We start from the raw sequence: 7,500 nt of genomic DNA, 5'->3' as shown, positions 1-7,500 counted from the left end.
TGATCCGCGGCACGAAACGCAGGCTCAAGGGCGCGCTCATTCAAAAAGACTATCTGTTCGCCGGAAAATGACAGCCGTTGATTAAATCAAAAAAATAAGGTCGCTGTTTGAAAGATAAGGATTTTGTCACAATTTTTGACGAGTTTTGATGTTTTTTCAAAAATTGAAGGGGTGTACAAATTGTGTAAAAGGGGCATTATTACTGTAAGGAATGATGCTATTTATGTCGTCGACTTTGACCTCCTCGGGTCAATAGATGCATTCAGCCAGAAAAATGAGCCAATCATAGATAAGGGCGGAGTAAGGATAGGTCTAGTTAAGGGATTGCAATCTTCGTGACTGGCGCTCTTAGCTGTTCCTTCACGGACTAAACTTGGATCATCAAGATTTTTCAGGCAAGTTGTATGCTGCTTAAGTTCTTTTTTAGAGGGCTTTATTCTCCCTAAACGTTTGGCATGGCTCCACCTCGGGTATTGATTCTTGGCCACTCCTTTATCCGCCGTTTAAAGGACTTTATTGCCTCTCATCCCGACCTTAACGCCAATTTTCTCATTGCCGAAGCCTGCGAAATCAAATGGCATGGTGTTGGCGGTAGAACTATTGCAAAGGCACGTGCCTTTGATTTACCGATGGTTGAGTCTTTTCTGCCCCAGATTGTCATTTTACAGCTGGGATCGAACGATCTCGTACACGCTGACCCGTTGTCGATAGCTTCTGCTATTGAGGATTTAGTCACTGTGCTTCATGACCGCTTTCAGGTCAAACGTGTTTGCGTTTGCCAAACTGTTTATCGAGAATCGAGCCCTATGTATAATAAACGCGTTCGCGATTTAGTCAAGTACTTGAAGGTCCTGCTAGAGCCACTCCCGTACTCCTTCTATTGGAGGCACAGGGGTTTTTGGAATACCAAGGTTAGCCTTTATTCCAGCGATGGCGTTCATTTAAACTCGCGCGGCCATTATCGACTTTTTAGGAGCCTCAGAGGGGCCGTTTTAAGATGCCTACATTCCCTACACAATGAAAGCATTTAAGCAATCGCAATCTCTCATCATTGAAAAGATTTGCTATTTATTTGCTATTTGTTCGCCAGTTCCTTGCGGTTTATGTTCACCAAGCCGATGAATATCTAATTTTAATGAATCAGCCTTCAGTTGGAATTACACGTTGCTGACTTTTTGGCTGCAGCATTCCACGCTGTTCACAACTTCTTATATCATGTGCGGATATCCGCCTGATGGCACAGTGTGCCCGATGTTATTTGTTATACCGGCTTTGGTTGTTTTTTATTGTGAGCTAATTACAGAAGCCATACGGGTGTACAATCCTTTCGACCACCGAGTAGGTTAGGTGTGTCCAATGCACTCGGCTTCTGTTTTTTCTCACACCGCTATGGAACTCGGCTTTTTGTTACGTTTTTGCGCTAGCACACACGCTCTCGCTGTTGTCATTTTTTATTCAGGCTATTTTACAATACGCCCCTCTGAGGAATTTCCTGCTCCGATTCATTTTTCCGATAGCTCAGCTTATCAGTTTAACCAGATGCGGGCCATCTGTTGATTCTTAATTGACTTCTAATCATTGTGGGTAACACTTGCAGTCACGCTTCCCTTTTAATTAGCTTAGTTTATCTTTCCGGTAGCCTTTTTCATCAGCAGCTATGCCTCCCAAGAAACGCACGTTGGGTACAAATTCTCGTCGCTCAAAGCGGTTACGTCCTTCTGAGCTCCCTGAAGTGGCTCCTACAACGCCCTCCGTGGCTTCATCTGCAACTCCTCAAGCCAATAACGACTCTGGGCTTATGCAAGTGAATGTCGAGGCTCTGGCAACTACAATTTCTGTGGCCGTCACTGAAGCCGTGAATGCTGCCCTAGCGAATCGACGTTCCAGCACCAATGACGAGTTAACCCCAGTTCCTTCCACGTCAATTGTGCACCAAATGATCAGGCGGTGGACGACGAGGTAACGGCGCTCACGGGAGTCTCAGATAGACTCGTTCAAGGCAATCACACCGGATGCAGACCCATTTCCCACTCCGGTCCCGACGAACCTTCTACCGGAGAGTTGGTCGCTAATTTGAGGGATCTTCTCAGTTCGGCATTAAAACCGGGCTCTCGCAAACTTTATCAACGGGCTTGGGCTGTTTTCCAAGTTTTATAAAACTTCAAGCCCCCAGCTTCCTTTGAGTCCAAACATGCTGGCTCTGTTTATCTCTTATCTATCGGCCCGCCAATTGGCGCCGTCAACTATAGCATCGTACATCTCCGCACTCAGTTACGTACACAAGCTTAAAAGTTTTTCCGACCCCACGAAATCTTTTCTTATTCAAAAGCTGTTAACCGCGGTGAGCCGCCGTCGCAAGAGTGATATTCGTCTGCCAATCACCCGCCCGGTCTTGCACGAACTTGTAAGGTCTCTTCGATTCACCAACTCTTCGGCTTTTCAACGAACTCTCTACAGAGCTATGTTCCTTTTAGCCTTTTATGGGTTTTTCCGCATCGGCGAACTAGCAGCCAATAGTGCTAAGTCAGTTTCCACCGTTCTTCAATTTAGCGCTTTGCGATTTTTAATTTCCGACGGCAAAGCTCATTTCCTCAAGCTGGTAATTTCCGAATACAAACACAACGTCAACAACCGCCCTTTTGAGATATTAATATCACGAGAAGACTGCCCCGAGCAGTTTTGTCCCGTGCAGGCCATTTTAGATTATCTCGTACTGAGGGGAAATCGCACCGGTCCGCTTTTCTGTCATTTAAATTTGGCACCGATTACGGCCGATCAATTCAATACTGAGTTGCAACGTTGCTTGTCATTCTGTGGCCTTGATACCCGTCGGTACAAAGGTCACAGTTTTCGAATCGGAGCTGCATCGCATGCGGCTGAAAAAGGATTCTCTGATTCACAAATTCGCACTCTTGGCCGCTGGAAGTCCGATGCCTTTAAGGTTTACATCCGCCCCGAGCGTTTGCTTGCAAATTAAGTTCGTAGTTAGTAGCTGTATTGTTTAATCTGTCATTTCTACGCCTTACGTAGTTCACGCATGGGCTGCTACGTGCCCTGTAACATTACCCCGGGGCTTAATATAATTATCACATCCTTCTTAACAGTCAATCATCGTTAACTTTTCATTGGCGCCTTGGTAGTTCAGGCATGGGCTGCTACCAGCGAGTCAGTACATTTGATTGCAATGTTATGGTTCAGTCATGGGCTGCTATATACGTGCCATTTAATTGTAATTTCTCTTTTCGCCTATAATATATATATTTTTTAATTTTAGAGTGCGAGTTCGCTTATACACTCTCGCTTGCGGCTGTAGTTCAGACATGGGCTGCTCCGGCCGTGAGCACATTAGCTATTCGCGTTGACAAGTATAATGTTATGGTTCAGTCATGGGCTGCTATATCCGTGCCATTTAATTGTAATTTCTCTTTTCGCCTATAATATATATATATTTTTTAATTTTAGAGTGCGAGTTCGCTTATACACTCTCGCTTGCGGCTGTAGTTCAGACATGGGCTGCTCCGGCCGTGAGCACATCAGCTATTCGCGTTGACAAGTATCGCCGTGCTCTTTGCGTGGTCTTGGTGGGGCTGCCACATTTCTGTGGCCTTGGCGTTTTTTCTCGCCCCACCTTTGCTGAACATGGCTTTAATTTACTGCGGTTTTTATTGATTTCGTTGAGGATATAATAAATAGCCACGTTGGTGGCCGAATAACGCCAACATATTTGTAGTTGTCTTTTTTGAGGTTTCCATGTCTCAGCAAACTTAGTGCGACCACTTGCAAAGTGCACGGCTTGCTCTAATTAGCAATATTTTATATCAAGGCCGGGAAAAGTGTCGACATAAAAGGGGCATTATTACTGTAAGGAATGATGCTATTTATGTCGTCGACTTTGACCTCCTCGGGTCAATAGATGCATTCAGCCAGAAAAAAAATAGGTCTAGTTAAGGGATTGCAATCTTCGTGACTGGCGCTCTTAGCTGTTCCTTCACGGACTAAACTTGGATCATCAAGATTTTTCCCTCCCTCCCTACCCTTGCTCCGTCCTTCTATTTCCTTTCTTTCATTCTTAGGTGTAGGCGTTTTTTCTCGCCCCACCTTTGCTGAACATGGCTTTAATTTACTGCGGTTTTTATTGATTTCGTTGAGGATATAATAAATAGCCACGTTGGTGGCCGAATAACGCCAACATATTTGTAGTTGGCTTTTTTGAGGTTTCCATGTCTCAGCAAACTTAGTGCGACCACTTGCAAAGTGCACGGCTTGCTCTAATTAGCAATATTTTATATCAAGGCCGGGGAAAAGTGTCGACATAAAAATTGTTTTCGCGCGGTAAATGCACCTTTCGTGTGACTATACGGTGAATGGAGTTAACGAGCGCTGCAATGCTTACTTTTTTGACAGTGTTGGCTTTTGTCGCAAGTTTCTCGAACGGTTTTTGCAAGTTGTTGGTTTTCTGGGAGGACCAGAAATTCCCTTAAACCCTGTTTTGGCGATGTTCGGCCAGTGGAATTGGTGAGAGCTTCGAACTTATCGGTGGAGACTAGTTCGTCGAGTGGTTGCGATACAGGACAATGCCTCTTTGTCTGTGTCGGTAAAGAGACATTGAAAAACCTTATGACGTTCCAGATACTCTCTATAATACTCTGAACAATAAAGGAAGACAACTGGTGAATTATAGACCGGGTGGTGAATGGTGACACGCTTACAAAAGATATTTTGGGAAGCATGCTGAAAGCGATATTAAAATGGAGTATGCAAAGATGCAAGAACTCAGGAAAATTGAGCTCCACGTTTCTCCAAATTTTAATACGAATTTATAATTATCATGAAAGCAAAATACATCTTTCGCTCTTTACACAGCATTTTTTGTTAAATTTATAGAAGAGCGATGAAAGCCAGCCCCAACAGAAACTGAGATAAATCGGTGAAAAGATTATACACTGTATGATACACAGAGAGCAGGCAAAAAAGTGCTTCATCCTGGAAAGCCCACTTACTGACATTAAACAGCTCAGAGAAAATTAGTTTGCCCCTTGATTTGCTTGCCTTTTAAAATAAAAATTCATCAGATCCTAACCTGATCAAGAGACGTCATTAATGTTATTTTTCTTTCAGAAAGTAAAACCTTTTTTCCATATTTAACAATTGACAAGAAACTACAAAAATTTTACAAGGATCAGTTCAGACAACACAGTGCATATTGCAAAACTGATCTAAACTTGAGACATTTCACACATGCATGCTACATTGTACTTGATGGGTTTGAACAAAATCTTTAGAGCATAGACAACTAGGAAACATCCCTAAAAGGGGCATTCCACAAAATTAATATTTTCAGCTGTATAGCAAGAAGTTCACTCTAGCATTATCTGCCGACTGGCGTAGGTGGTATTATCCTAAAAAGATGATTGTATATTAAGTAGATGGAATCCAGTCATCAGTATAATACACATATGCAAGGGCTATTCCATGTGGGTCCCAATGCTCAAGAAGATGTTTGTTTTTAATTTTAATTTTTTCTCTGACAACTTGTCATTGAATGTGTTTGAAGGTGTTCTGGGTTTCGGCGTCACTACATGTATCTGAAGCATTACTGGGTTGGCAACTCATCAGATCAAAAGCATTCGCAAAGTTTGCGTGCAGGTGCAAACAACATGCATTTGTGATGTTTTTGCTTGAATATGTTGTCCCCATTTTTTTTTATAAGTACCACATTTAAAAAAGTGGCATCTTAAAGCTCTGTGCTGGTCCAAAAAGTTCATAACTGAAAAAAGGTTAAGGACTGGTATTCAGTTCTAAGAAGAAACTGAAAAGTTTGACAATGTGAAGAGTACTAAAGAAACTGCTTAAAACTCAACAGCATTGTCTGGATTTCTCAGTGACTTTATCCAGTCTTTTGTTCCACACTACCAACATGGACAAAGTGAACTCAATAAGATTATTGTGGTTTATTGCTGAGAAAAAAAGGCTGAATTTCTTCTCGCTCCTTTTAGAGCTAATATTTCACAAAACTGCCGCAAATAATACCAGGTGGATCCATCTCCCTAAGGACAAAAAACGAAAATGAATGTTATTGTCCATGAGATGCATATTACAATGCTATAATCTACAATATCATAATGATATTATTATTTTCCTAGACACAGGAAACTGCACATATCAGTTTTTATGGGGGCTGTGAAAATTAGTACAAAAAGTCATTCTTATTACACAACCAAGACAAAGAAAACATGATGAGCTAACCATATAAACATACTATAAACCACACATAAACCAATGACCCTTAACTGTTTGCCTTAACACATGTTCTTAAATTTTTTGAGTCTAACCATAATTTTGCCTTGGACGTTGGGTTGAACATAGATTTACAAATAATGGCCAGTCAAGGGGAAAAGAAAAATACCATCTTCCAAGTTTTGACATAGATGTTGACACCAAGTGTGTTGCATTATTACAATAATGATAGATCATTATTATTTGGCGATTGTGGAAGCTAGACTACAATTAAGTCACTCGGGTGCCACTTTGAAGCAGTATTTCCCTGTCAATAATCCTAGGATTAACAGGAAGCAGGGCCTGGACTTTGCACTTTTATTTAACAAATTGTTCTTTTCCTAATATATGGATGTTCCATTAATTAACAGGCCAACAGTCTCCCGAACATGGATGTATCAGTTGATTACACAGGGTATTTTGGTGGGCAAGTATTTATGATTCTGTAATCAAGCCTCACTATGGCAATAAATTAAACAATGTTATTGATCACACTACTGTGCAACTAGAACTTCTTCTGAGTGTAATCTCAGAGGCCAGTCTTGCAACCAATTTACCTTTTCATTGAAGAAATGCCCTGAGACAGGGACAAAGAACTTCAATATTTTCTGTGTAGTTCTGGCCAGTACTTGTGTGTTCATTCCAACTTCACAAGTTGGCAAGGTGTTTTCTTTTAGACAGCTGACTTTATGGGGGCAGTCAGGAGGTTAAGTGGCTATTGCAGAGTGGCAGCACTCTAAATGAACTGCTGCCTTGGTTCAAGGAGAAGGTTGACAACTTTCAAATAATGCTCTTAGAACATGTTACGTTTAATTAACGCATTGTAAATACATGTATGATTGATTGTAAAGGTGATTTCAAACCCTGCCCAAATTATCTTGTTGATGAAAACTGTAGAGATTGCATGGGCAATACCCTAGTGTGCAAACTGAACCAAACGTTGTGAACACTTCATGCTTCAAAAACAAACATGGAACACTCACCGTAGCCTCCGTTAGTTTCTGCAGCGCATATTCCCAAACAAATTTAACTGGGTTTGGATCTCAAGGCCCAAAAATTCCACACAAATATATTACACAGATCTGATGTGTCTCCTTAAATTAAAGCACCACGATCTCATGCACTTCCAAAATTCACACCGTCAAGAGTTATAAAGTAACAAAGGCAGAAGACGAGATCAAACGATCGAAATGGACACTTCGCGTCTCATGCACGATTTGGGCT

At 41.7% G+C, this 7,500-nt stretch overlaps 1 protein-coding gene and 1 long non-coding RNA gene across 2 annotated transcripts in view; one reads left to right on the top strand and one right to left on the bottom strand.

Annotated features, from left to right (window-relative positions):
- Positions 1-7,500, top strand: part of LOC138002495 (fibrillin-1-like) — a 472,982-nt gene that overhangs the window by 24,901 nt on the left and 440,581 nt on the right. The window lies entirely within an intron of this gene.
- On the bottom strand, positions 4,789-7,474 carry LOC138003784 (uncharacterized). The gene is made up of 2 exons (XR_011123649.1): positions 7,260-7,474; positions 4,789-6,047 (listed from the first exon to the last, which is right to left on the bottom strand). It is a non-coding gene; the product is annotated as an uncharacterized lncRNA (long non-coding RNA).

This window comes from Montipora foliosa, chromosome 5 (assembly GCF_036669935.1).
Source record: "Montipora foliosa isolate CH-2021 chromosome 5, ASM3666993v2, whole genome shotgun sequence".
Classification (NCBI taxonomy): Eukaryota; Metazoa; Cnidaria; class Anthozoa; order Scleractinia; family Acroporidae; genus Montipora; species Montipora foliosa.
The sequence above is the reverse complement of the archived record's forward strand: the minus strand, read 5'-3'. Positions and strand labels throughout refer to the sequence as shown.